This window comes from Berghia stephanieae, chromosome 11, assembly GCF_034508935.2.
Source record: "Berghia stephanieae isolate SIO BIC M18660-M18661 chromosome 11, UCSD_Bste_1.3, whole genome shotgun sequence".
NCBI lineage: Eukaryota > Metazoa > Mollusca > Gastropoda > Nudibranchia > Aeolidiidae > Berghia > Berghia stephanieae.
This window is the reverse complement of record NC_088370.1, coordinates 33,261,460-33,288,994: the sequence shown is the minus strand read 5'-3', so window position 1 is coordinate 33,288,994 and position 27,535 is coordinate 33,261,460.

Sequence of the window (27,535 nt, the reverse complement as noted above, 5' to 3'; positions counted from 1 at the left end):
AATCTCTCTTTTATTGTTCCATTTGAACGACGAGTACTTACATTCTCTCTTGTATTGTTCAACGTAAAAGGCCCCTACTTACATTCTCTCTTGTATTTTTCAACGTAAAAGACCCCAACTTACATGCCCTTTTTTGTTTTCCACATGAAAGACCCCTACTTACATTCTCTTTTTTGTTTTCCACATGAACGACCCCTACTTACATTATCTCTTTTATTGTACCACATGAAAGACCCCTACTTACATTTTCTCTTTTATTTTTGCACATGGAAGAACCCTACTTACATTCTCTCTTTTTTGTACCACATGAAAGACCCCTACTTACATTATCTCTTTTATTGTTCCACATGAAAGACCCCGACTTACATTCTCTCTTTTATTGTTCCACATGAAAGACCCCTACTTACATTATCTCTTTTATTGTTCCACATGAAAGACCCCGACTTACATTCTCTCTTTTATTGTTCCACATGAAAGACCCCGACTTACATTCTCTCTTTTATTGTTCCACATGAAAGACCCCGACTTACATTCTCTCTTTTATTGTTCCACATGAAAGACCCCGACTTACATTCTCTCTTTTATTGTTCCACATGAAAGACCCCGACTTACATTCTCTCTTTTTTGTACCACATGAAGAACCCTACTTACATTTTCTCTTTTATTGTTGCACATGAAAGACCCCGACTTACATTCTCTCTTTTTTGTACCACATGAAAGACCCCGACTTACATTCTCTCTTTTATTGTTCCACATGAAAGACCCCGACTTACATTCTCTCTTTTTTGTACCACATGAAAGACCCCGACTTACATTCTCTCTTTTTTGTACCACATGAAAGACCCCGACTTACATTCTCTCTTTTATTGTTCCACATGAAAGACCCCGACTTACATTCTCTCTTTTTTGTACCACATGAAAGACCCCGACTTACATTCTCTCTTTTTTGTACCACATGAAAGACCCCTACTTACATTCTCTCTTTTATTGTTGCACATGAAAGACCCCGACTTACATTCTCTCTTTTATTGTTGCACATGAAAGACCCCGACTTACATTCTCTCTTTTTTGTTCCACATGAAAGACCCCGACTTACATTCTCTCTTTTATTGTTGCACATGGAAGACCCCGACTTACATTCTCTCTTTTATTGTTCCACATGAAAGACCCCGACTTACATTCTCTCTTTTTTGTACCACATGAAAGACCCCTACTTACATTCTCTCTTTTATTGTTGCACATGAAAGACCCCGACTTACATTCTCTCTTTATTGTTGCACATGAAAGACCCCGACTTACATTCTCTCTTTTATTGTTGCACATGAAAGACCCCGACTTACATTCTCTCTTTTTTGTACCACATGAAAGACCCGACTTACATTCTCTCTTTTATTGTTGCACATGGAAGACCCCGACTTACATTCTCTCTTTTATTGTTGCACATGAAAGACCCCGACTTACATTCTCTCTTTTTTGTACCACATGAAAGACCCCGACTTACATTATCTCTTTTATTGTTGCACATGGAAGACCCCGACTTACATTCTCTCTTTTTTGTACCACATGAAAGACCCCGACTTACATTCTCTCTTTTTTGTACCACATGAAAGACCCCGACTTACATTATCTCTTTTATTGTTGCACATGGAAGACCCCGACTTACATTCTCTCTTTTTTGTACCACATGAAAGACCCCGACTTACATTCTCTCTTTTATTGTTGCACATGAACGACCCCTACTTACATTCTCTCTTTTATTGTTCCACATGAAAGACCCCTACTTACATTTTCTCTTTTATTTTTCCACATGGAAGACCCCGACTTACATTTTATTGTTCCATATGAACGACCAATTTAAAAAAAAGCTTTACATATCGCAATATCCACTATGTGTGCTCAAAGCGCTTTACAAGATGTCCCTGGTCAACAGCAACATTTAACATGAAGGACGGGACAATACTTACATTCTCTCTTTTATTGTTCGACGTAAAAGACCCCCTACTTACATTGTCTCTTTTATTGTCACACATGAAAGACCCCTATTTACATTCTCTCTTTTATTGTTCTATATGAACGACCAATACTTACATTCTCTGTTTTATTGTTCCACTTGAAGAAGCAAACGGAGCAAAGGTAACCATGTTTTTTATGCTGTGTAAAGTAAGTAAGTAAGTAGTAACCCTCACAGTCTGAATGACACTTGCTGAGAATTGTGAGATTCAGCCACAGAGTTTTTTAAACTTCGAGGAGTATAGCTTCTCTCTCCATCCATATTGCTAATTTTTTCCATTGGTCATGGTCCTGGGCCAGAGTTTTGAGACTGTCAAGATTTTGTTGTGACTTTAGTACGGACGGCACTGCAGTTTTTCTTAGTTCTTCAGGGATTATTTCCGCCTCATCTGAATCCATAAATTTCGGATATGTAGGGAGATCGCGGTTTAGGATTGTCTCTATTGATGTTGGTGGTCTCCTTACATATTTGTTTCCATGAAGGAAATATTCTGCCATTGCCCTTTGATGTGCAAGGATCTGGTGGAAGTCGAAACTAACGAACTCAAACCAAGACCAACAATTTCAGGAGCAAAATAAGGGGTCATGGCCAACGATACCCAACACCAAGCTCGACATTACAATGTCATAATATGTGACCCTTCGTGTCATCAACAAGTCGACTTTGGAATAACATCTCAGAACACTCGATTGAAGAACAGGATTTGCATCATTTTACTAATATACGATAATGTATAACGATGTCATGCTGGATAGTGATTATGTAAAACTTCCGACAATAAACCAAAGGTGGACAGCAAGTAAAAGAAGCAGATTACGAAGAAGAAGAAGAAGAAGAAGAAGAAGAAGAAGAAGAAGAAGAAGAAGAAGAAGAAGAAGAAGAAGAAGAAGAAGAAGAAGAAGAAGAAGAAGAAGAAGAAGAAGAAGCAGAAGAAGAAGGATAAGAAGAAGAAGAAACTTCCGACAATAAACCAAAGGTGGACTGCAAGTAAAAGTAGGAGTATACGAAGAAGAAGAAGAAGAAGAAGAAGAAGAAGAAGAAGAAGAAGAAGAAGAAGAAGAAGAAGAAGAGGAGGAGGAGGAGGAAGAAAGAGAGAGAGAGAGAGAGAGAGAGATAGAGAGAGAGAGAGAGAGAGAGCTAGAGTGTGTGTAAGAGAACAGAAGACTTATACAGAAATAGATAGATAGAGAGGGAGAGAGAGTCCGTATGTGTGTGAGAGTGTGTGAGAGAGAAAGGGAGAGAGAGAGTCTGTACGTGAGAGAGAGAGAGAGAGAGAGAGAGAGAGAGAGAGAGAGAGAGAGAAGAGATTCTGTTTTCATCTGGAAACGTCTCTATTCAATGAAAAGAATACGTTGTTTGATGAACAGGTTGGCCAATGGGATATTCGAATTGATTTTCAAATTTTTTATCTTTGTCTGTTTATTGTGTATTCATGTGTTACTTTTGAGTCTTTTCTTTCTTTCTCCACACCTTTCATGTTTTTATGTTGCTCATACTACCCCCTCTTCTTTTTTCCCCCTCTCTCTCTCCCTCTCTCTCTCTCTCTCTCTCTCTCTCTCTCTCTCTGTCTCTCTCTTTTTCTCTCTCTCTCTCTTTTTCTCTCTCGATGTCTATCTATCTATTTATCTATCTATCTAACTATCTCTATCTCTTTCTCTCTCTCTCTCTATCTATCTCTATGTCTCTCTATCTATCTGTCTATTTATCTATCTATATTTCTATCTCTCACTCTCTCTCTTTCTCTCTCTCTCTCTCTGCCTATCTATCTAATTCTATCTCATTATCATCATGATCATCGTCGTCATCATCACCATTATGATCATCACCACCACCATCATCATCATCATTATCACCATCATCGTCATCATCATCATCACCACCATCATCATCATCATCATCATCATCATCATCATCATCATCATCATCACCATCATCATCATCATCATCACCATCACCACCATCACCATCATCATCATCATCATCATCATCATCATCATCATCATCATCATCATCATCATCATCTTCTTCTTCTTCTTCTTCTTCTTCTTCTTCTTCTTCTTCTTCTTCTTCTTCTTCTTCTTCTTCTTCTTCTTCTTCTTCTTCTTCTTCTTCTTCTTCTTCTTCTTCTTCTTCTTCTTCTTCTTCTCAATCTGACACCTTGTCTCATCACTTACCACCACCACCAGGTGTGGGAACACGAGGTAATTCAAGAAGGTCTCCACCAAACCCTTGACAAAAAGTTCTCGCTTGGACCCAGGTCAAAGACCGTACAAAGGCTTTGATGCACTGATTGAATTGTCGTGAATAGCCCCATCCGCTTGGACAATATCCTGATGTTGACACTTGACCTGGTCAATTGTGGAATCGTAATAATGAACGTAATAATAATAATAATAATAATAATAATAATAATAATAATAATAATAATAATAATAATAATAATAATAATAATAATAATAATAATGAACCAAACTAGTAATATACTGGACTTGGTAATATGTATCGATGATTATTGGCCATATTGGATATTGACCATTTGCCTCAGGTGCGTAAACGTGATCATGACTCACTTCTTATATCGTTAAATCTGTCATCCGCCAAACATCCTTCACATGTTTATTTTGATTATTTCAAAGGTAATTACAATTCTTGTAGAGAAGACCTTAATGTCGTAAATTGGGATGCTCTTGAAGCCTACGGTGTGAATGAAGCGTGGGTGTTTTTTAAAAGACAGACTAAAATGTATAGAATCTAAACACACTCCATTAAGATGTAATAAAATGTTAGATCTAATAAACCATTGTGTTTGACAAAAAAAAAAAAAACGTTAAACGTACAAATAATAAGAAACATATATTGTACAAGAAAGTCAAAACGTATCCTACAACAAACAATTTTCATAATTATGTCAAGGTTAGAAATAACACCAAATACACGATTCAAAATGTTGTGGAAACTTATGAATGTACATTGGCACACGATTAATTCAGGTTTATAGATTAGTGCATGGTCTGGATAGGATAGACTTTTCTGATTTTTTTTTTCATATTCTAATATTACTTTTACTAGAGGGGACAAGTTTAAGATTTTTGTCTCTAGATGCAAAACAAACATAAGACAAAACTTGTTCGTTATTCGTATTGTCCAGAAATGGAACAGTTTGAAATTTGAAACAAAGAATGCAAAATCTATGGATTATTTCAAGATGATACGAGAGAAGGAATTATATGATGGGAGATTTATATATGACGAATAATACTTTTATGCACTGCTGTTGACATGGCTTTCAATCTTGTATGTATATATTATGCATTATTATATTATTATGGTTATCTTCTATACGCGTGTGTATGTGTGTGTGTTTGTGTGTCTGTGTATGTGTGTTTTGCATGTCACGGTTAAAGATATATGTTTGTACACCACATATACATGAGTGCATTTAAGTTGAAATACTTTATTTACCACATGTATCATTATTGTAATCTTTAATCAATAGATATATGGCTTTACTATTAATATTAAGGTCGAGGTAGATGCAGAAAAATTGAAACTAGAAAAGAGAACCATCGTATCAAGAGAAAGAATAAACGATGACATTTTCAGCAAAGAGCTAATAAATATAATTCCAAAATTCTTGGACAACAAAGACAAGATCGGTTCTTACAACACTGAATTGAGAAATCTCCATAACAATCTTGTCCCCATTAAGACGCGCATCGTCACAAGTGGATGAACAACGATATTAAAAAAAAAACAAGAGCTGAGCGCCGTCACGCTAAAGAAATGGCGAAAATCAAATCACTCCTGACAGTTTAGAAAAAAATTTATCAAAATCACAACAAAAACATAAAACATAAGATCGAAGAAGCAAAGTCGTCTTAGTACAATACTTTGATCAAGGATTGTCGCACTTCAAGGCGTTATTTTCCATCAGCAACTCATTGTCTGGAAAGTCTACTACAAATTCTAAATCCACATATCCTACTACGTCAGTTCTAGCGGGAGATATTCCTGAACTATTCGGACATTTCTTTCGGGAAAAGGTAGCTTCAATTAGAAAGAAACTAGATAGCAATTCATATGAAACACTTGACTTTAAGACATTCGAAGGTGATGCCTTGTTTTCTTCATTCACTCCTGTTACAGAGGATGAAGTCAAAGAAATAATCAATTCGTCAGCTCCAAAGAGATTCATTCTTGACCCAATACGAACATCGTTACTCATTTCTCATATTGATATCCTTTTACCCTTTATTACTTCAATCATAAACGAATCTCTGTCTACAGGGATTGTACCACATTCTTTTAAGCATGCAATTGTGATCCACTTGCTAAGAAAGGAAATCTATCTCCCGAAGAGCTGAAAAATGTTCGTCCCGTTTCCAATTTGCCCTTTCTCTCTCAAATCCTTGATAAAGTGGGTGCTAGGAAACTTAAAATTCGTTTACTTAGATATAATCTCTACGAACCTTATCAATCTGCCTACAGGCAACACCACAATACCGAAACTGCCCTATTTAAAATTAATAATGATCTTCTTTGTGTTGCTGATGCTGGAAAAATCTCCATCTTATCGCTGTTAGATCTTAGCGCAGTCTTTGACACCATAGATCACTCCATATTAATTACACGTTTGTCGAGGACATTTGGAGTATCAGGGAACGCCTTAGAATGGTTTAAGTCTTACATTGACAGGCGTACACAATCAGTCCTGATAGACAACATCAAATCTAGCCCACACACTTTAAATTATGGAATACCCCAAGGTTTCGTTTTTGACCCGCTCCTTTATACTATCTATACACAACCATTGGGAGGAATAACAAGAAATCATGAGGCAGCTACCATTTATGCACGCTGACGACACCCAGGTCTATAGCTCTGTCTATCCGTTTGAATTAGATTTGTTAATTAAAAACCTGGAAATTTGTATAGAAGATGTGAATAACTAGATGACAATAAACAGGTTAAAAAACGGAAGTTCTTTTGTGTGATCCTAAAAAAATTAATAAAAAAGTGAGTATAAAAAATTTATTACAATTCAAAACGAAAAAGTCCATTTTACTGACAGAGCTAGAAATCTGGGTGTTTATTTTAACTCAGCCATTTCCATCTTGATATGTCGAGCTCAGAAGAATTTCACAATTGACTAATTTTTTAGATCAAAAACCTGTTCAAACCCTCATTTCTTCCTTGATGTTTTCTAGACTTCATTACTGTAACATGCTCATGTATTTTATTCAAAACAATGTCCTCAGCAAACTGCAGCACATTTAAAATCAGGCAGCAAAATTAGTTTTGAAAAGGAAAAAAATGTGACCATGTCACACCTTTGTTTTGGACTTTACATTGGCTCCCTGTTAGATTTAGGATCACATATAAAATTGCTGTAATGTGCTATAATCATATTAATGAAACTTCTGCCTATATATCAGATTTGATAAATGTTTACACTCCCTCGCGCCTTTTAAGATCCAACTCTCAATCACGATTATGCGTTCCTAAAAAATGATCTAAGACCTATGCTGATCGTGCATTTATTCATGCTGCTCAGGCTGTCAAGAATTCTTTACCATTCAGTGTTGTGGATTCCAAGTCATCTTTTAAAAAGAAATTAAAATCTCATTTTATGAAAAGCTCACTAGATTCTAAAAACATCCTTTTAATAAGATATACATTTGTTACGTCAAAATTCTCATGTCATAATATTATAATCTCCCGTCATCCGCCATTATTGTTAAATGTCCTGATATGGTTTTATTCAATAATTTATGTTAACAGATATTTTTTTTGTCTCTGTATGCATATGCACGTTTTGGTGAATATCTGTGTCTTTGAAGGGTATGTGTGTGTGTGTGTGTGTGTGTGTGTGTGTGGGTGTGTGTGTGTGTGCGTGCTTGTATATAAGGTATATAATGTTTTAATGATGTTTTACAATTTTGTGGGCCTAGATCTGTTTTGTCAATGAGATTGGGGGCTATACAAATAAACTTTATTACTACTACTACAACAACAACTACTACTACTACTACTACTACTACTACTACTACTACTACTACTACTACTACTACTACTACTACTACTAATACTACTACTACTACTACTAACTATACTACTACTACTACTACTACTACTACTACTACTACTACTACTACTACTACTACTACTACTACACTACTACTACTACTACTACTACTACTACTACTACTACTACTACTACTACTACTACTACTACTACTACTACTACTACTACTACTACTACTACTACTACTACTACTACTACTACTACTACTACTACTACTACTACTACTACCACCACCACTACTACTACCACTACCACTACTACTACCACTACCACTACTACTACCACTACCATTACTACCATTACCACTCTACGACTACTACTACTATGACTACTACTACTACTACTACTACTACTATTAAAACTACCACTACTACTACTATCATTACCACTACTACGACTACTACAACTACAACTACTACCCCTACCACTACTACTACTTCTTTTTCTAATTAAAATAATAATAATAATAATAATAATAATAATAATAATAATAATAATAATAATAATAATAATAATAATAATAATAATAATAATAATAATAATAGCATGCAAATGGAAACCAACCAAAAAAGAATAGAACAAAAGAAAGAACCAAACCAAACCAAATCTGACCTGGTGTACCAGGAATGTCAACACAACCAATGCATCCAATCTGGCCATTTTTGTTCTTTGTCCTTACGTCATCTAATGAATAAATCATAAGTGGAAATCATAATATTTACATTATATTGCGCTTGTAGACGACAAACACCAAGTTTGATTATAATTTTGATAATTGAAATCAATAGTCTGATGTCACGCTGCCCAGCAACGGCGGCAGCCTCTTATGGTTCTCACACTACTATGTTATGACGATCGACCCAATCAGCAAGGTCCGGTCCGCACTCGTGCACCGTCGCGAACCCGCCCGGTAGAATCGTCACAACACACCGTTCGACTAGATGCTCTGCCGTCTCACATTCTTGCCCACAGCGGGTACATGTTGGACAGTCAGAAAGACCCAACCGATGAAGCGCACTGGCCGTGAGGCAGCTCCTCGACCGAAGCCGATTCGCCGTCACCCAGTGTCTCTTCTTACTGGTATCAAAGCCTGGCAACTTCTCACCAAGCTTAGAGGAGGTAACGTCCCCGCCCCCACGAGGGATTGAATTCGTCCAAACCGACTTCCATCTCGTATGTGCAGCTCTAGACGTAGTCAGGGATTCTGCGTACAAGGGTTGCCGGGCCTTTTTTCGGCTCGAAACGGGGGCGCCGTCCATTATGCGCGTCAGAGGGGTATCCCCATTCCCTCTCTCTTTGATCTTACTCAGCCAGTTTCCCGTAATCGTCTCCCTCCGGACATCGGGGGGCTGGATCGCTGCCATTATCGGGCCCCATTCTCTAGGAGCGTTCCTGACACTATGTGCATCGACTTGCAAAGTTTTACATCCACCTTCTCAACGTTTCTGCTTCTACTCCATACCGGAGCGCAATACTCCGCGGTGGAATAGCATAGTGCCAAGGCGGACGTTCTCAGGAGCGCTTGGTTAGCGCCCCAAGTCGATCCCGCCAGCTTGCAACGGCGAACAACTGGTTCTAAACAAAGAAAATCGGAACTTTTTATTCTTCATGCTGGCTAGAACTTTTCATATGTCATGTGATCATAATGTATAAATGTCAAAACAAGATCATATTTATAATGATTTTCTCCTCAGGATAGACTTTTATGCTCGTTGGAGAAATATTTCATAAGGACGCCTGCCACTTTTCCGATAGTTTTAAGCCAGTTACTAAGTTACCATAAAAATACAAAGACTACTTTTTTAATACATCAACATTTTACATCTTCTACAGTCTACTCACCCGATAAGCCTTTGAACATGCCCAGTGGTCAGTTGTCTCTGACTTAAATAGCTGCTCGTGTCACGACAAACGTTTAAAACCGTTAATGTCAGGGTGCATTTTAATCTATTTTATTAAATATATCATTACATTTGCAATGAAACATCGTAAAAATTCGTCGTTTTGTGGGTTAGATTAAGCATAAACTCCAAACAATGTCAATGATAAGAGAAACAAATTGGTTTAGAATGTCAGAATTATCTATAATAATCAACCCTTCAATTGTTAAATGTATATTATATTTCCTATCTTATATAATACGTCCCTGTACTCTTCATGAACCAGATGTGGTCGTCAGCCATAGCACTGTCGGTGTCTGGGGAGAGAAATAATAAAACCGTATTTTACAGATTGGCCAGAATTTGAAGGACGAGTTTTCTGGCCAAAGCTAATTAAAAAATTATATTTGGCCAGAAAACTCGTCCCTCATATATCGATATCTCTAAGGGGCTAGTTTTCTGGCCAAATTTTTAATCCGACTTTTTTGTGAAGAACGAAAGTTAACTGGTTAAATTACTTATTTAATCCTCTTGATGCACATAGGGCATCCACCAGACATCTCCATTTTTTGCGATCGGCTGTTTTTGCGGTGGTTGTATTCCAGGACAGGCCTGCTTCCTTTAATTCTTTCTCCATGGTCCTTCGCCAGGTTTCTTTGGGTCTTCCCCGCTTTTTCTTCTCATCTGCTGCCCAGTACAAGGCTGTCTTGGGAACTGACCCTTTTTCCATTTTTGGCACTTGACCCAGCCAACGCCATCTTCTTCTTTTTATTTGGCTTTCAATGCTAGTGCAGTCAGCTTTCTTTAATAGATCCACTGTTTTTATTTTTGTAGGCCAAAATAAATTAAAAATTATTTTTAAACACTTGTTCTGAAAAGCTTCTAGTTTCTGTATTAAGGAGGATATCATTTTCAAGCTTTCACTTCCATAAAGCAGTACACTTAAAACATTGCTCTTGTATATTTTCAGCTTTGTCTTTCTCATTATTTGCTTTGATTTCCAAAAAGTTTTTCAACATGCCGAAAGCATGGTTTGCCTTTTGAATTTTGTGCTTGATATCGTGTTCTGCATTTCCGTCGTCTGTTATTTTGAATCCGAGGTAGGAGAACTCTGTTACCTCTTCAATTATATGTTCATATATCCTAATTTCACTGTCATGTTTTGGATTAACCCTAATGTACACAGTCTTATCGATATTTATTTTCAGTCAAATTTTTGAGGCGTTTTTGTGTAGTACGTTTAGTTTCTCTGGGGCGTCTCTGTGTTTACTGGAAACTAACGCGATATCATCTGCGTAGTCTATATCTTCCAGAAAGGATTTTAGTGTCCAGCGAATGCATCTCTTCTTACCATCAATTGTATTTTTCATGAGCCAGTCTAGAGCCAGGATAAACAGAAGCGGGGAGAGTATGCAGCCTTGTTTTACACCAGTTGTTACGTTAAAGCTGTCTGTTAAATTGTTACCACAGATAACTTGGCATTGGTAGTTGCTGTACTTTGCTTTTATTAAGTTTACTATCATCGTCGGTATACCATAATGGCGGAGTATTTTCCACAGGGACTCTCTGTGTAAGCTGTCAAAGGCTTTTATTTCAAAATCGACAAAATGGTGTAGTGGGGGCTGTTCCATTCAATGCTTTGCTCCACGATTTGTCTGAGGGTAAATATGTGGTCACTACATGACTTCCCTTTTCTGAACCCTGCTTGCTCTTTTCTAAGAATGTTTTCAATGTGAGGTGAGATTCTTTTCAGAAGGATTCTATTAAAATTTTTGCTCGTTACGGACAGGAGTGTGATTCCACGCCAGTTAGAAAAATTTCCCAGGTCTCCTTTCTTGGCTATTTTATGGATGATGCCTGTCTGCCAATCCTCTGGTATTTCTTCCTTTTCCCAAATGTTGGTGAACAATTTACTGAGAATTTTGGACATTTCTTGCGAGTTCGCTTTAAGCATTACTGCACTGATTTTGACAATACCTGGTGCCTTGCCATTTTTTTTGTTGTTGTATTGCATCGTGCACCTCATGCTTAGTGATTGGACCAAGATTAATCTCTACGTCCATTTCTTCTTCTGTGATATCTGTGTAAGAAGATGGATCTGGTCTGTTCAGAAGGTTTGGGAAATATTCTCTCCATGTTTCAATTTTCTCCTTTTCGTCTGTGGTGACACTACCATCTTGGGATTTTAATGGTTTCTCTTGACCATAACTTCTGTTTCCCCAGAGCTTTTTGTGATTTTGTATAGCGTTTGTGCGTCTTGTCTAACAGATGCATTTTCGGCTTCAGTTGCTAAATTGTCTGCAAAATCTCTTTTGTCTTTCCTTGTGGATTATTTCACTTCTTTATCCTTCAATGAGTATTCATTGAATAGCCTTTCTTTCAGTCGGGGGGATTTAGCGTTCAAGAGATTTAATTTGATTGATTTTCTTTGGTTAATGAGCTCCCATGACCTTGTTGATATCCAATTCTCTGTATTGGACTTGTTGTGTACTAAGTGTTCAGTGGCACTTTCCTGCATGATGTGGTTGAAATCTTGGATTGTCATGTTTGTAATATTTTGTATTGCACTGAATTTGTTTCTTACTGAAATATTGAAATGGTTTTGGGTATCTGGGATTTTCAATTTATCTGTGTTGAAACATTTCTTCTTCTGTTTTGCTATTTTTGTTTTCATCAATTTAGTAGAGATTTAGGCTGTGACAAGATGGTAGTCACTTCCAATGTCTACCAATCGTCTGCCAGACATACCGTTTTTAAAAGTTTTTTTTTCTCTTCAGAATACGACAGAGCAGAGTACGTAATCTTTGCTTATCCAGGACTGTCTTTCTCTAGTACTTGTGAGGTAAAAATCGCTTTCGGACCGCAGGATCCTTGGTTCGAGCCTCGCTCGGTTCATAGTTGAGTCCTTGCAAAAGGCTCTTTACTCACATTCTCTCACCGTACTCAGGTGTAAAATGATTACCTGGTCGTTAACAGCGTTGTCTCTGTCCCGGAAAAAATTGTAATATCGCCTAACAGGCGTCATGTCCGGTGCTACACGTTAAGTGTTGTTGTTGGTCAGGGACCCTTTGTAAAGCGCTTTGAGCACGTTTAGTGGATATGGCTCTATATAAATGCTGTATTATAATTTTTTTTACTTTCCGGGTGATTTCCAACTTCTTTGTATCTGTCTCAAGGTCAAATCTCCCCACTCGAGTCAAACTGATATTTTGGATGATTTCTGCTTTGTCTAGCACTGTTTAATACACAGTTTTTCATATTAAAAAAAAAATCTTTTACCCTCTGTAACGATTTGAGCACGTTTAGTGGACATTGCGCTATAAAAAGCTCAACTTTTAAGCGCTGTCGGTGACCAGATGGGTGAAATTGATCGTAGAACATTCTGGTCCGAACGTTGTGTCCTTGGGAAAGGTACTTAACACACATTACTCCAATCGACTCAGGTGTGAAGGGGCATCTGTTATAGGCAGTGAAGGATTTTGTAAGAGTATCAGTACCATAGGACGCCTAAACAGGCGAAATGGAAATATTATGGTTTCATATGGCATTCTGGGGGAATAAATGAATATTGCGAAGCGCATTAAGCATGGTTAATCTATTGAACAGCTTTATATAAATGTCGAGGAATGAAGACTTCAAGGATGTCCCAGGTTTGAGAGTTTTTGACAAGTTGTTCATACAAAATGGCGCCTAACAGACGACTGGTACTGTATGAAATGGAAACATTGTTTCTTATGGTCATAATCTGAGGTATTAATAATAATAGGAATAATAGAGCTTTTACATAGCGCAATATCCACTAAATGTGCTCAAAGCACTTTACACGTAAATGAAAGCGCGTTCGTTGAGCATTATTAATTTTCGGAAATGACTACATAAATGTCAAGGACGGAGGACTTCAATGAAGTCCCAGGTTTGAAAGGTTTTAACAAGGTGAACGTCATTTTGATCGATTAATATTTGAAGGAAAAGATTTCTGGACAACTTAGTTTTATATGTTTTTGTTTTTGTTTTTTGTTCTTTTTTTCAGAGCACAGCAGAATAAGCGTGGACCATCGTTAAGTTATAGCCTGACCGTGGCCTTCGTAATGTTATGGCCTGATTCTGACCAAAAAATGACGCCAAAATGCCAGTCCTTTTGGATTTCAGTATCAGGCTATAACATAACAATGGCTACGGCCTGATACTGAAACCCAAAAAGACCGGCATTTTGACGTCATTATTTGTTTTTTGTACCGCCTAGTGAGTTGTCGTTAGTAGTGCTCATGGAAGTAAGTGGTCCCATTGGTTGAACTATTGAATACAACTCACGATTTGTTTTCTTTTGTGGCAAAAGACTGGCATTTTGACGTCATTATTTAGTTTTTGCACCGCCTAGTGAGTTGTCGTTAGTAGAGCTCATGGAAACAAGTTATTTCATTGGTTGAACTATTGAATACAACTCACGATTTGTTTTCTTTTGTGGCCAAAGACTGGCATTTTGACGTCATTTTTTGGTCAGTGTCAGGCTATAAGTTAACCATGGCTACGATCAGAGTGTCATTCATTGTGTGGTTGACACTGTAGCCATCGTAAAGATATAGATAGAATGAAGATGACGTCACTCAGGTCTTTGTTTTTAGTTTTTGTCATCCGCGGTTATGAGTACTTCTCACTATACTGTATTAACCAGTCTATAAAAGTTCACGGTTACACATAGTTTTGTGCGTTGGACCGTCGTACTTCCGGATGGCAATGTTGTGAACTGCTTCGCCAAGTGCATACTATCTCTAGCGATACAATAGAACCATCTAGGACTTATAGTTTGACGTCTTGTTTAGGTTTGTGAAGTGTCTAGTGGGTTTTCGTCATAGCCATCGTTATGTTATAGCCTGACACTGAAATCCAAAAGGACTGGCAGTTTGACGTCATTATTTGGGTTTTGCACCGCCTAGTGAGCTGTCGTTAGTAGAGCTCATGGAAACAAGTTATTTCATTGGTTGAACTATTGAATACAACTAACTCACGATTTGTTTTCTTTTGTGGCAAAAGACTGACATTTTGACGTCATTTTTTGGTCAGTGTCAGGCCATAACTTTCCGAAGGCCACGGATTTACACACAAGACATGGCGACGATCACCAAAAGAAAGTAAAAAGTGAGTTGTCGTTTATAGTTTATAGTACTCGAGAAAACAAATTATAATCCCATTAGCTGTACTATAAAGATAGTATGCGCTTTGTTCAGACCCTCACAACATTGCCATCCGAAAGTATAACGGACCAACACGCAAAAGTATTTGAAACCTATAACCTTTATAGTCTGGTTAATACAGTTCAGTGAGAATTACTCATACACGCGGATGGCAAAAAGCAATAACAACTACCCGAGTGAGGTGAATTTCATTTTATCTATTGAATACTATTCACTGTCCGTTGGTCATCGTCGACTAACATGGAAAACAATGATTTTGTGCGACGATGTGGTCTTGTGGTATGACACTTGCTTTCGATCGGAAGGTCATGGGTTCGAGCGTAGCCATCGTAAAGTTACACCTTGACACTTACCAGAAATATGACGTCAAAATGCCAGTCTTTTGCCACAAAAGAAAACAAATCGTAAGTTGTATTCAACAGTTATTCAACTAATGAAATAACTTGTTTCCTTGAGACAACTCACTAGACGCTATACAAACCAAAAAAAAAGACGTCAAACTGCCAGTACAAGAGGGTTCTAGCGTAGCCATCGTTAAGTTATAGCCTGACACTGAAACCCAAAAAGACTGGCATTTTGACGTCACTATATGTTTTTTCCACCGTCTAGTGAGTTGTCGTTAGTAGTGCTCATGGAAGCAAGTGGTCCCATTGGTTGAATTCTTGAATACAACCCACAATTTGTTTTCTTTTGTGGCCAAAGGCTGGCATTTTGACGTCATTTTTTGGTCAGTGTCACGCTATAAGTTAACGATGGCTATGGTTTTAAAAAATTAAAATTGAGCTGAATATAGCGCAATATCCACTAAATGTGCTCAAAGCGCTTTACAAGGGGCCCCTGTTCAACAGCAACATTTAACATGTAGGACGGGACATGACGCCTGTTAGGCGATATTACAATTTTTCGGACAAAGACAACCCTGTTAACTTCCAGGTACTCATTTTACACCGGTGAGAGAATGTGAGTAAAGAGCCTTTTCCAAGGATTTAACTATGCGCCGAGCGCGAGGCTCGAACCCAGGACCTTTCGATCCGAAAGCGAGTGGCATACTACTAGACCAAATAGCCGCAAAAATTCTAGTGTCAGGCTATTATCACTGGCGGTAGGACTATTGAGCGAAGTTGTTTTGTGCCACCCTATATTTCTATAATTTAGCATATACTGCTTTTCGTCTCAATTTTTGCATATGCTGCTTTTCGTTAACACTCGCGCATCTCTCTTGTCTTACTAGCCATGATAGTTACCTGCACATATTACACAGTAGTATGTAGTGCCGCGCTGAGGACCGGTTCCTGGGACCGGTCCCACGGTCCTTTAGCTGAGAACCGGAGACCGGTCCCAAAGTAAAGAACAGTTGGCGGTCCTATCTTCTTATAACCTTTCAACGGTCCCACCGATTCTCGCGCCATTGGTACTATTTTGTCCCAGCGATTCTTTGCCGCGGTTCTTTGCCTTCTTCCACCGATCACCACCCATCCCACTTAATTAATCGCACCCACCCCCTTTGCTATATACTAAACGATACAGACGACCATCTCCCTACACCCCGCAAACTGCCCTCCCGTGTGTGGGATGGGGGAAGCAGGGGTCGCATGACAATCATCAACGCCTTAGACGATTCCATTATACGGGGTAAATTTCAAAATTTATTACAACATAATGATCGCAATGGCAATGATCTATGATGAAGGCATGACCCCTGTTCTTTAATGGGATATTGTTTGAAATGAATGTGACTATTAAAATGTGTGTGTGTGTGTGTGTGTGTGTGTGTGTGTGTTTTGAACCTAGCAAGTCCGACTTTTTGCTTTCTTTTGTCTGTCTCATGTCACCACTCCTTTCTATCGCATTGTTGTCATTTACAATAATACAATATTAAAATTTCGTTTGCTGTTTTAACTAGTCAAATAATATGAGTTTCACATATTATATCTTATTCCAAAATAACAGTTATAAGTTATAACGTCTGTATTTTAAAAAACCCCAATAGAATATTTGGGGCCCCGATAGCTCAGTTGATAGAGCATCCCTCTTTACTCTTTACACGCAAAGGGCCAGAGATTGATCCCGGGTGCAGTCGAGCTTTTTTTCTGAACTCCCTGTCTACTCAGCAGTAAATGGGTAGCTGGGTTTGTTAGATCTGGCGAAAAGTACTTTGGGATAGACTAGCGTACTATCCACAGGTGGAGATATTTTTAAAATCAAAAAATAGATTGAGCTTTTATATAGAGCAATATTCACTAAATGTGCTCTAAGCGATTTACAACGGGTCCCGAATAGAAACACGTTACTTGTAGAACGAGACATGACGCCTATTAGGCGATGTTACATTTTTTTTCCGACAGAGACAACACTGTTGACGACCAGGTACACCTGACTTTACACCTGAGTACGGTGATAGGATGTGAGTAAAGAGTCTTTCAAGGACACAACTAGGCGCAGAGCGAGGCTCGAACCCAGGACATTTCGATCCGAAAGTGAGTGTCATACCACAAGACCACATAGCCGCACAAAAATAGAAAAAAGGAATGGAAATGATTTTTTTTAAAACAACAATAAAAAAAACAAAAATCAAAACAAACTCTTCCCATACTTTTGGTCTTGCATGCCACAGACACAAAATGTTAACAATCCCTTTTCCCTAACACTAACATTGGCCTGACCCGCTCCATCAACCTTCGCAGACACACACACACACACACACACACACACACACACATGCTTAATGGATAGTGTAATAGCACTATTTTCATTTTTGAGGTAATAAGCCTTTTCCACTCTCACTTACACTTAGCGGTTCTACAGCCATCGACTGCAGGCTCGGTCCCATCGTTTGACAGTCCCAACAATGCCTTGTGACTGGCCAATGTCGAAAAAGAACCGGTTCTTGGAATCGGAACCGGTCTTTGCGGTTCACATTTCCCAGCGACCGTAGAACCGGCGGTCCTAAACATGCTTGGGACCGCTCCGCACTCGTAGTATGTGGGTATATGTACCCATAGATAACAGAGGGTAGTCTGTGCCTGTACCTTCTGTACGAAGGTTGTGCATTATCACAGACGACTCACTTTTTCTTGTTGCCCCACGCGAGGCGAGATGACGTGCGACAATGTGCTGAGGGTGGGGTATGGGGGCTACCATGAGCCAAAAAGTCAACAGGCCGCCGAAGCATTTTATATAAAAGACTGTTTTCTTCTGTTTTAAACCCAAGATTATCCACTTTCCACCACAAACAACTGATACTCTTTACTGCTAAAATAACTATATAGCACGGCAAATTTAGTTTTGCACACCTTGAGGCCTGACTTGGGAGAAATAAAAACCATATCAGTTTTATCATAGGAAGAACAGGTTTGTTGTAATCAAACCATACGGATGAAGAAAATTACAATAAATAGAGATGCTATGCTATTCGTTTTGCTAAAATGGATTTTGATCATCAATACGGATATTACACGTCATTCACCGAGTAGAGCCCCATGATGCTATAAATAAGAATCCTAGTCTTAACCCGACACACACGGCAGTTCAACCTGTCATTATGTATTGTCTTTGAATAGATAAGTAGTGCATTGAGGTTGGATTTTCTATACCTTCTATTAATGACTGTTATCACAGATGATATTCGAAGGAAGAAAGTTTATATTGCAGTCTAATTCGTGTTGTCTGTTGTTCTTTTTAAAAACATGATATTCACAAATCTCAATGAACAGACTGTTGTTCTTTTTAAAAACATGATATTCACAAATCTCAATGAACAGACATGTATCGCAATCCATACCGAAACAACTATGAAATGATCCATAGATTTCAATGATCAGGTGATATGCAGTTTTTTTCTCTAGAGGAAAATCGACAAATGGACCTCTTTTACATAATATATGCCCATCGTAAATGCCAGTTACGTGAGTACATCTCTTCATATATATATATATATATATATATATATATATATATATATATATATATATATATATATATTATAGTATTTCAAGTATAATTATGATGAACTTCTACAATATTGTTTCGAGCCCTCGCTCTCATCACGACTTCCTGATGAGAACGAATGGTCGAAACAATATTGTAAAAGTTGATCATAATTATTCTTGAAATATTTTATACAAAGCTCCTTTTATATAAAAGTGAGCAATATTATTTCATGTTTTGATGTTGTTCTTTTTTTTTGTTTTGTTTTGTTGTTGTTGTTGTTGTTGTTTTGTTTTTTGTTTTTTTTTTTTTGGGGGGGGGGGGGGGTGGGTGGGATTTCTAAAGATAACATTTACTCATATATATATATAGGAGTGTTGGTGGATTCTTGTAGGTATGAGAGTGCTCGATAATGTTGGTTAGATCTAATATAGATAGTATGCAGATGACGTCACTCAGGCCTTTGTTATTGGTTTTGCCATCCGCGTTGTGAGTTGTTCACTAACTGTATTACCAGACTATAAAAGTTCATGGTACACAGAGTTGTGTGTTGTCTTATATTTCCGATGGCAATGTTGTGAACTCCTTGCCCAAGCGCATCTATCGTAAATATAAATAAAGCACTCATGTATCGGCCAAAAATATGTGAGTGGCTTTATTTATTTATATTATATATATATATATATATATATATATATATATATATATATATATATATATATATATATATATATATATATATATACATATTTCTCACACGAGGGAGGATATAGGCGTATTTTTTAAGCAAATGTTTTTATTATTTTTGCATAATTCAATGACTGGCTAATAGAATTACGTAAATGACAATTTCCATTTAGATTGAGTAAAAAAAGAAACTCGAGCGTTTATAATATAGCGCAATTTTCAGTAAATAAACGTTCTCAAAGCGCTTTACAAGAGGTCCCTAGCCAACAGAAACAATTAGCATGTAGGACGAGACATAAATACATATTCATCAAAGCATTTTATGATGGGAGAGGGACATTGTAATGAATGATGAATGTCTCAATAAATAAATAATAAAATAAAAATTAAACTCCCTTTATTCATCCCCAAGGGGAAATTTTTCTTTGTGGTCTATCCCAAGGGAAGACTGAAATAACCCAGGCTCAGCCGCAGTGCAGCGCTTCAAATTGAGCTAGGGCGAGGTGACTTCCTCAAGGCCACTCAACGAGGCGGGTAGTCAAACTGGATACCTTTTGGGTACTAAGCAAAGACCGTAGCGCTGAGCCACGCTGGCCCCTGATGAGAAAAATAATGAGAAAAATAGGGTTTGGAGAAGTTCTAGATGACAACAGATAGAGAATAAAATGTCACGGGGTCACGGACAAACCCAGGATCCAATCATGCCTAATAGAACCTGCGTTTGGCACTGAACCCGGGACTATGTATTCCCTGTTTTTATCTGGCACTTTTCCATACTCTATTTTTCTCATCAATATAAATGTCTAACTTTATCCCATTTTCAATTACGCGAGGTTATGTCCCTTGTGCGGTTATGTGTTCGAGTGGTATGGCACTCACTTTTGGATAGGAAGGTCCTGGGTTTGAGTCTTGCTCGGCGCATAGTTTAGTCCTTAAATAAGGCTCTTCACTCACATTCTCTCACCGTACTCAGGTGTAAAATGAGTACCAGCATGTCTCGTCCTACTTGTTGAGTGTTATTGTGGTCATGGGACCCCTTGTAAAATACTTGGAGAAATCAAGTGGATATTGCTCTACATAAAACTTCTTTTTTTTTAGACAAATAAAGCCTAAATCTAACAATAATGTCAAAGCCAAACACGAATCAGCGTCCTCTCCCAGCATCCTAACTGGGCAAGGCTGCAGCCCTCTCACAGATGAAGTGTTTTTTAGCTCTACAGCTCTTATCATTCCATTTCCCTTCCTTCGGTCCGATCATCTCCACACAATATTCGTCACCCATCAGGTTCCTAGGGGGATTTCTCCAAGCTTTAAACTCAGTCTGAGGAACAAAGAAGAAATAATTCTTTTTGTTAAACTAAATTCTAAAGGTCTCTAAATGGATTAAAAAGTCTGATGCCACGTCCGCCCAGAACCAGCAGCTTGGTTCTAATTCTTCATCTTCTTCAAGTACCAAGACTGTGACAGACACCGGTGACCATGGTACGCCATTCATCTCTCTGATCAGCTAACCTCAGAAAACTAATATTACTCTTCTCTTTCTTTGTCACCCAGCTGTTCAAACTATTCAAATATGTTTTTCTTGGTCTACCTTTACTCTTTTTACCTTCTATCTTTCCTGTGAGAGCAAGATGTTCAATACATTTATGTCGATTTAGGTGTCCTAAAAATTGCATTTGTCTTTTTCTTATTGTACGAATTAATAGCCTTTTTGTTTCAGCTTATTCTAATACTTCTTCATTAGTTTTCTTCTCTGTCCATGAGATTTTTAACATCCTTCTAAGAAACCACATTTCTGCTGCCTCCAGTTTGTTTCTAATGTCTTCTGTAATTGTCCAGCTTTCGCAGCCATATAATAATACTGACCATACGTAGGCCTTCCAAACCCTATGTTTTGTTGTCATTGAGATATTGTGGTATTTAAAAATTAGACTCATTTTATTAAAACTATCTTTAGCTATTGCAATTCTTGTATAATAATAATAATAATAATAATAATAATAATAATAATAATAATAATAATAATAATAATAATAATAATAATAATAATAATAAATAATATAATAATAATAATAATAAAAATAATAATAATAATAATAATAATAATAATAATAATAATAATAATAATAATAATTTTCTTCTTCTCTTTCTTCTTCTTCTTCTTCTTCTTCTTCTTCTTCTTCTTCTTCTTCTTCTTCTTCTTCTTTTCTTCTTCTTCTTCTTCTTCTCTCTTCTTCTTCTTCTTCTTCTTCTTCTTCTTCTCTTCTTCTTCTTCTTCTTCTTCTTCTTCTTCTTCTTCTTCTTCTTCTTCTTCTTCTTCTTCTTCTTCTTCTTCTTCTTCTTCTTTTCTTTTATTATCATTATTATTATTATTATTATTATTATTATTATTATTATTATTATTATTATTATTATTATTATTATTATTATTATTAAATATCTTTATTGAGCTCAAAGTAGTGGCAATTTATCGATTGTTCACATAAAACAACTAAAAGTTGATTTCCCTTCAATCTACTTATTTCCTCTTATCTCAGAATTTTGTCCAATAATATAATAAACAAAAGGAAATGTTCATTTTACTTTACTGACAATTAATAAATTGTATATCACCTCAGGTTTTTGTCCAATATAATACTCGTACATAACACAATTTTAACTTTACTTTCAACTCATCAATTTTACCTCACCTCAGTTTTTATCCAATAATATAATATATGAGATAATTTTTACTTAACGTACAACTTATAAACCTTCCTCACCTCATTGCCTTGTCTAATATAATCTATGAGATAATCTTTACTTAACATACAACTAATGAACTTTTCCTCACCTCAGTGTTTTGTCCAATATAATATATGAGATAATCTTTACTTAACATACAACTAATGAACTTTTCCTCACCTCATTGCCTTGTCTAATATAATATCTGAGATAATCTTAACTTAACGAACGAACAACTAATAAACTTTTCCTCACCTCAGTGTTTGGTCCAAGCCACGAAAACGTCCCGTTCCGACCTTTGTCCACGAGACGGATCCAATAACGGCTGGTATTCGCAATGTCTGAAAGAAAAGGAGTGGAAAATTAAATTATCTACAACTATTATTGTTTTAGATTGTGAAAAGCAAAACACAAAAACAAAACCACAAAATAAACCCAAAATAAACGAAAAAATAGATAAAGAGATAAATGACAAAATTAACTAACCGTGACCAAAATGGACAAAAACAAATCGCAACAATAGTTACAATTTTCTTTTCTTTGTATCAGAAGTTTGGTGTGTATGGTCATGAAAACAATAAATAAGAAACGGTGAACCACAAGGCTCAGTCATTACACCAACATTATTTAATGTCTACATCTTTGACATGCCAAAAACAAGATCACACCAACTTGGCTAAGCAGATGATTGGGCTCTCACTTGCCAATTAAAAAACTGGAAAGAAATTGAAAACGAACTGAGCCATGACACCTCAGCCCTCAAAATCTACTTTGATAAATGGTACTTAAGAATGAACACGACCAAATCAGTGGCCACAATTTTCCACCTGAACAACCAACTGGCAAATAAACCCTACAAGTAAAAGTTGGTAACATAATACTACCAAACGACAATAATCCCAAATATCTTGGAGTCACTTTAGACAGACAACTAACGTACAGAAAACACCTCGAGAACTGTGCAAATAAAGTCGGAAAACAAAACTGCCTTCTCAGAAAAGTTGCTGACACATCATCGGGAGCATCCCAAATAGTATTGAGGACAACGGCGCTTGGACTCTGCTATAGTGCGGCTGAGTATTGTGCTCCAGTATGGACAAGGAGCTCCATACAAACAAACTTGACACCAATTAAGAGACACCATGCGAGTGATAAGCGGCTGTATGAAAACCACGCCAACACAATGGCTCCCAGTCACCAGATCAATTGCCCCCCCCCCCCACAGACACCTAAGAAGAGCACTGTCAAAAAGAACTAAACAAGGCCCACTCAATATTGGCAATAAATACCCCCCTGGCAAAAATAGTAAAAGACGCCCCACAAACAAATCGACTTAAATCCAGACGATCCTTCCACGAATCCGGAATAGAAAACCTTGACATCACCACTGCCTGGGCCAATGAATGGTAATCAAACCTGCCAAAAATGGACAATTCATTAACAACCCCTTCTCTGCGCCTTCCTGACTTTAAAACAACAAAGTGAAAACATTGGGTCACTGCAAATCGACTTAGAGCTAACCATGGTCGCAGCAAAGAAAGCCTCTATCGATGGAGACTCATTGACTCACCAATCTGCCAATACTGCAAAGGGGCACGTGAAACCATCGATCATCTGGTCCTGCACTGCCCGTAAAAAAATTGGAAGGGGGGTACAAAACAATCTTTGAAGCCGGAGATGACCTGACATCATGGATCGACAAACATAATTTGGAGGTGTAGCCATACGCTACTACTATGAAAACAATATTTCCAAAAAAAAGTCAGGAGAAGAGTGGAAAGAAGAGGACGATTATGATGATGATGATGATGATGATGATGATGACGACGACGATGATGATGATGATGATGATGATGATGATGATGATGATGATGATGATGAATGATGGTGATGATGATGATGATGATGATGATGATGATGATGATGATGATGATGATGATGATGATGATGATGATGATGATGATGATGATGATGATGATGATGATGATGATGATGATGATGATGATGATAACAATAATGATGATGACGTTGATGATGTTGATTATCATGATGCTAATGGTGATTATCATGATTATAATGGTGATGACCATGACGATAACGACGACGATGGAGATAAAAATGAGCTCATGTCTGGCCAAACATCTTCACCTTTGACAAAGTCCATCGTCTCCTGATCAGGGATAACAGCCAAGTCAGCCTCCATCTCCTTGCATTCATCCCTGGCCTTCTGCCACTGCCTTCTCTTTTCAGCCATGACCTTGAAACACGTATCTGATGGAGCGTACTTCTCCCAGCCCTCTGGACATTCCTTCACTCTTGGAGGACTTGGCGTTGTGGGAACTGGATTGAAATTGAATGAAGATAACGTCACACTTTAATTTTGTTTCTTAAGACTGCCATTTGAGTGCTTAGTTCTAAGTACTTCTAATAAACTACAAAAGGTTAAAGGTTACACATAGGTTACATTTGGTCCTATTTTTATTTTAGGCCGTGTTTGTGGAATGCCTTGACACAAAGCATTTGTGAAAAAGAGCCCACTTGTATTTATACGAATTTGTTCAAAATCTTACTTTCTTTCTTTCTTATCCTCTTTGTGCTTGATCAGCACATAAGGATGACACCACGGGACGCTGTTTTTCTTGTTGGAGGCCAGTTTGAGGACATGCCCAGTCCATTCCCATCTTCACAGCTTTACGTCTTTTGATACTGGTTCGATTATTGTGCATTTAGCCGGTTCTTTGTTCGAAATACTTTTGGCCAAATTATCCTCATGATCCTTCTCAGGATTTGTTTTGGACTGCACTTAGTTTGTTGTTGATGATTCCTGTCAGTTTCCATGGTTCAGACACACAAAGGAGAACAGATAGAACATTTGTTTTGTAATGCATTCAGTCTTGTTGTTGATGGCGCCTGTCAGTTTCCATGATTCGGACCCATAGAGGAGAACAAATAAAACATTTGGTTTGAAGAGACTTAGTTTTGTATTGGTTTTTGGCTTAAAGTCTTATCTATTGAGAGATTTTAGTAGTTTGAGAAGCGAGATAGCTTTTGTGTAGGGATCGAAAAAGAACACATTTATCTTTTATACTTCAAAAAAAATATCTTTAAAACAATGAAAGCAGTAGCCCTCAAAAATTATATTCATGATGAACACAACCTACATTTCTTTTCTCAATTCTAAAATCAATTTTATCAAAGTTTAAAGTCTAAATCCTAAATTCCTAAAACGGAAGTACTTTTATTACTAGGCTCCTAATCTATAAACGTTAAAGGTTACAAGTATTAATATTTGTTTGTTTATACAATTTATCTGTCGGGCAAAAATCACGAGTATTTTACCTAACAGGATACCAATTAGACTTATAGATAGTTCGAAGATGACGTCACTTAGGTCTTTGTTAGTATTTTTTGCTATCCGCGTTTATGAGTAATGCTCACTGAACTGTATTAACCCGACTATAGACGTTTATGGATACACACAGTTTTGTGTGTTGGTCCGTTATACTTCCGGATGGCAATGTTAAGAGCTTCTTAACCAAGCGCATACTATCTATAGGCGGACACACTTTGTTTTTTACCAAGTGCCATATGGGGAATGCGTTGGTAAAAGAGATCGTGTCCTTAGTTGTGTCCATGCGTAGCCATCGTGAACTTATATTATATATAGTGTGCTTTTGGCTAAGAACTCACAACATTGCCATCCGGAAATATAACCGTCCGACACACACAACTATGTGTAACGTTGAACGTTTATAGTCTGGTTAATACAGTTAGGTGAGAATTACTCATAAACGCGGAAGGCAAAAAACAATAACAAAGACCCGAGTAACTTCAACTTCATTCTATCTATAGGAAACAAGTGATCCCAATGGTTGAAATATTGATTACAACTCACGATTTGTTTTCTTTTGTGGACAAAGACTTGTCTTTTGACGTCATATTTTGGCTAGGGTCAGGCTATAAGTTACAACAATTTTAAACTAGGCCCATAAGTGGGTTCTGATGTCAGACCTGCATATATGTACACCTCGAGCCAATCCGATTCTATTATTTACAACAATAAAACATTGGACGTACCGTTTCTAGGGCGTTGGCAAACAAACTGATACTTCTCATCACATTTGTGGTTGTACCACATGAATCCGTGACGCCACATATAACTAACACAATCCTTTTCATCTCCAGCAACAGGAGTTGTAGCCCAATTAAAGTTGGCGACCTGAAAATGATCCAAAACAGAAGAAAAAAAAACAACATTAAAGATACGCTATTTTTTATTTAGTGTATTAATAGTGTCCGTGGTCAATTTTTATCATAGACAGATTTCTAATTGGTAACGCTGTGTTTTTCTTCTTTTTCTCAGCTGTCCCTCAATGCACAGCTGCAAAAGTTTGTAAGTCCCTCTGAATCAATTTGTCTTCAAACAATAGGAAAGGATTTCGCTTATAACAGCCATATAAAAATCGATAACTGGTAAGGATCGTAACTCATAGATGATTTACAGTATCAAAATTTTGACTTTTCCGCTTGTCCATTTTGAAGAAATTCATTAAAATGGAATGTTCGGTTAATTGAAACTTAAACGATATACATTCAGTATCTGCTTATGAAAGAACGAATGTCAATCCTTAACTATCAGAAATCTTAACTTTATAACTATCAATACACATTACTGATGAATACAAATGACAATGAACATTACGCACTTTCAACATTATTTTGATTGCAAAATTTATAGAAATACCTTGTGTATATGACAAAGAGGATTACATAAATGTAATGTAAACTGGTCAAAAGTAGAAATTCATCAATTTATGATACATTGTTTCCACAAATATGTACATGTGTTCAGCACTAACAACAACTACAACAACACCACCAACAACAACAAAGACACACTGGACACATCAATCATCACATTCTAATGACCATGATGAGGAAAAGGAAAAATGAAACGACTATCGAAAGATTTCATGGCATCACTCTATCCAATGAAATGTAATTTTCCTCCAATTTGCGAAGGTTGGAG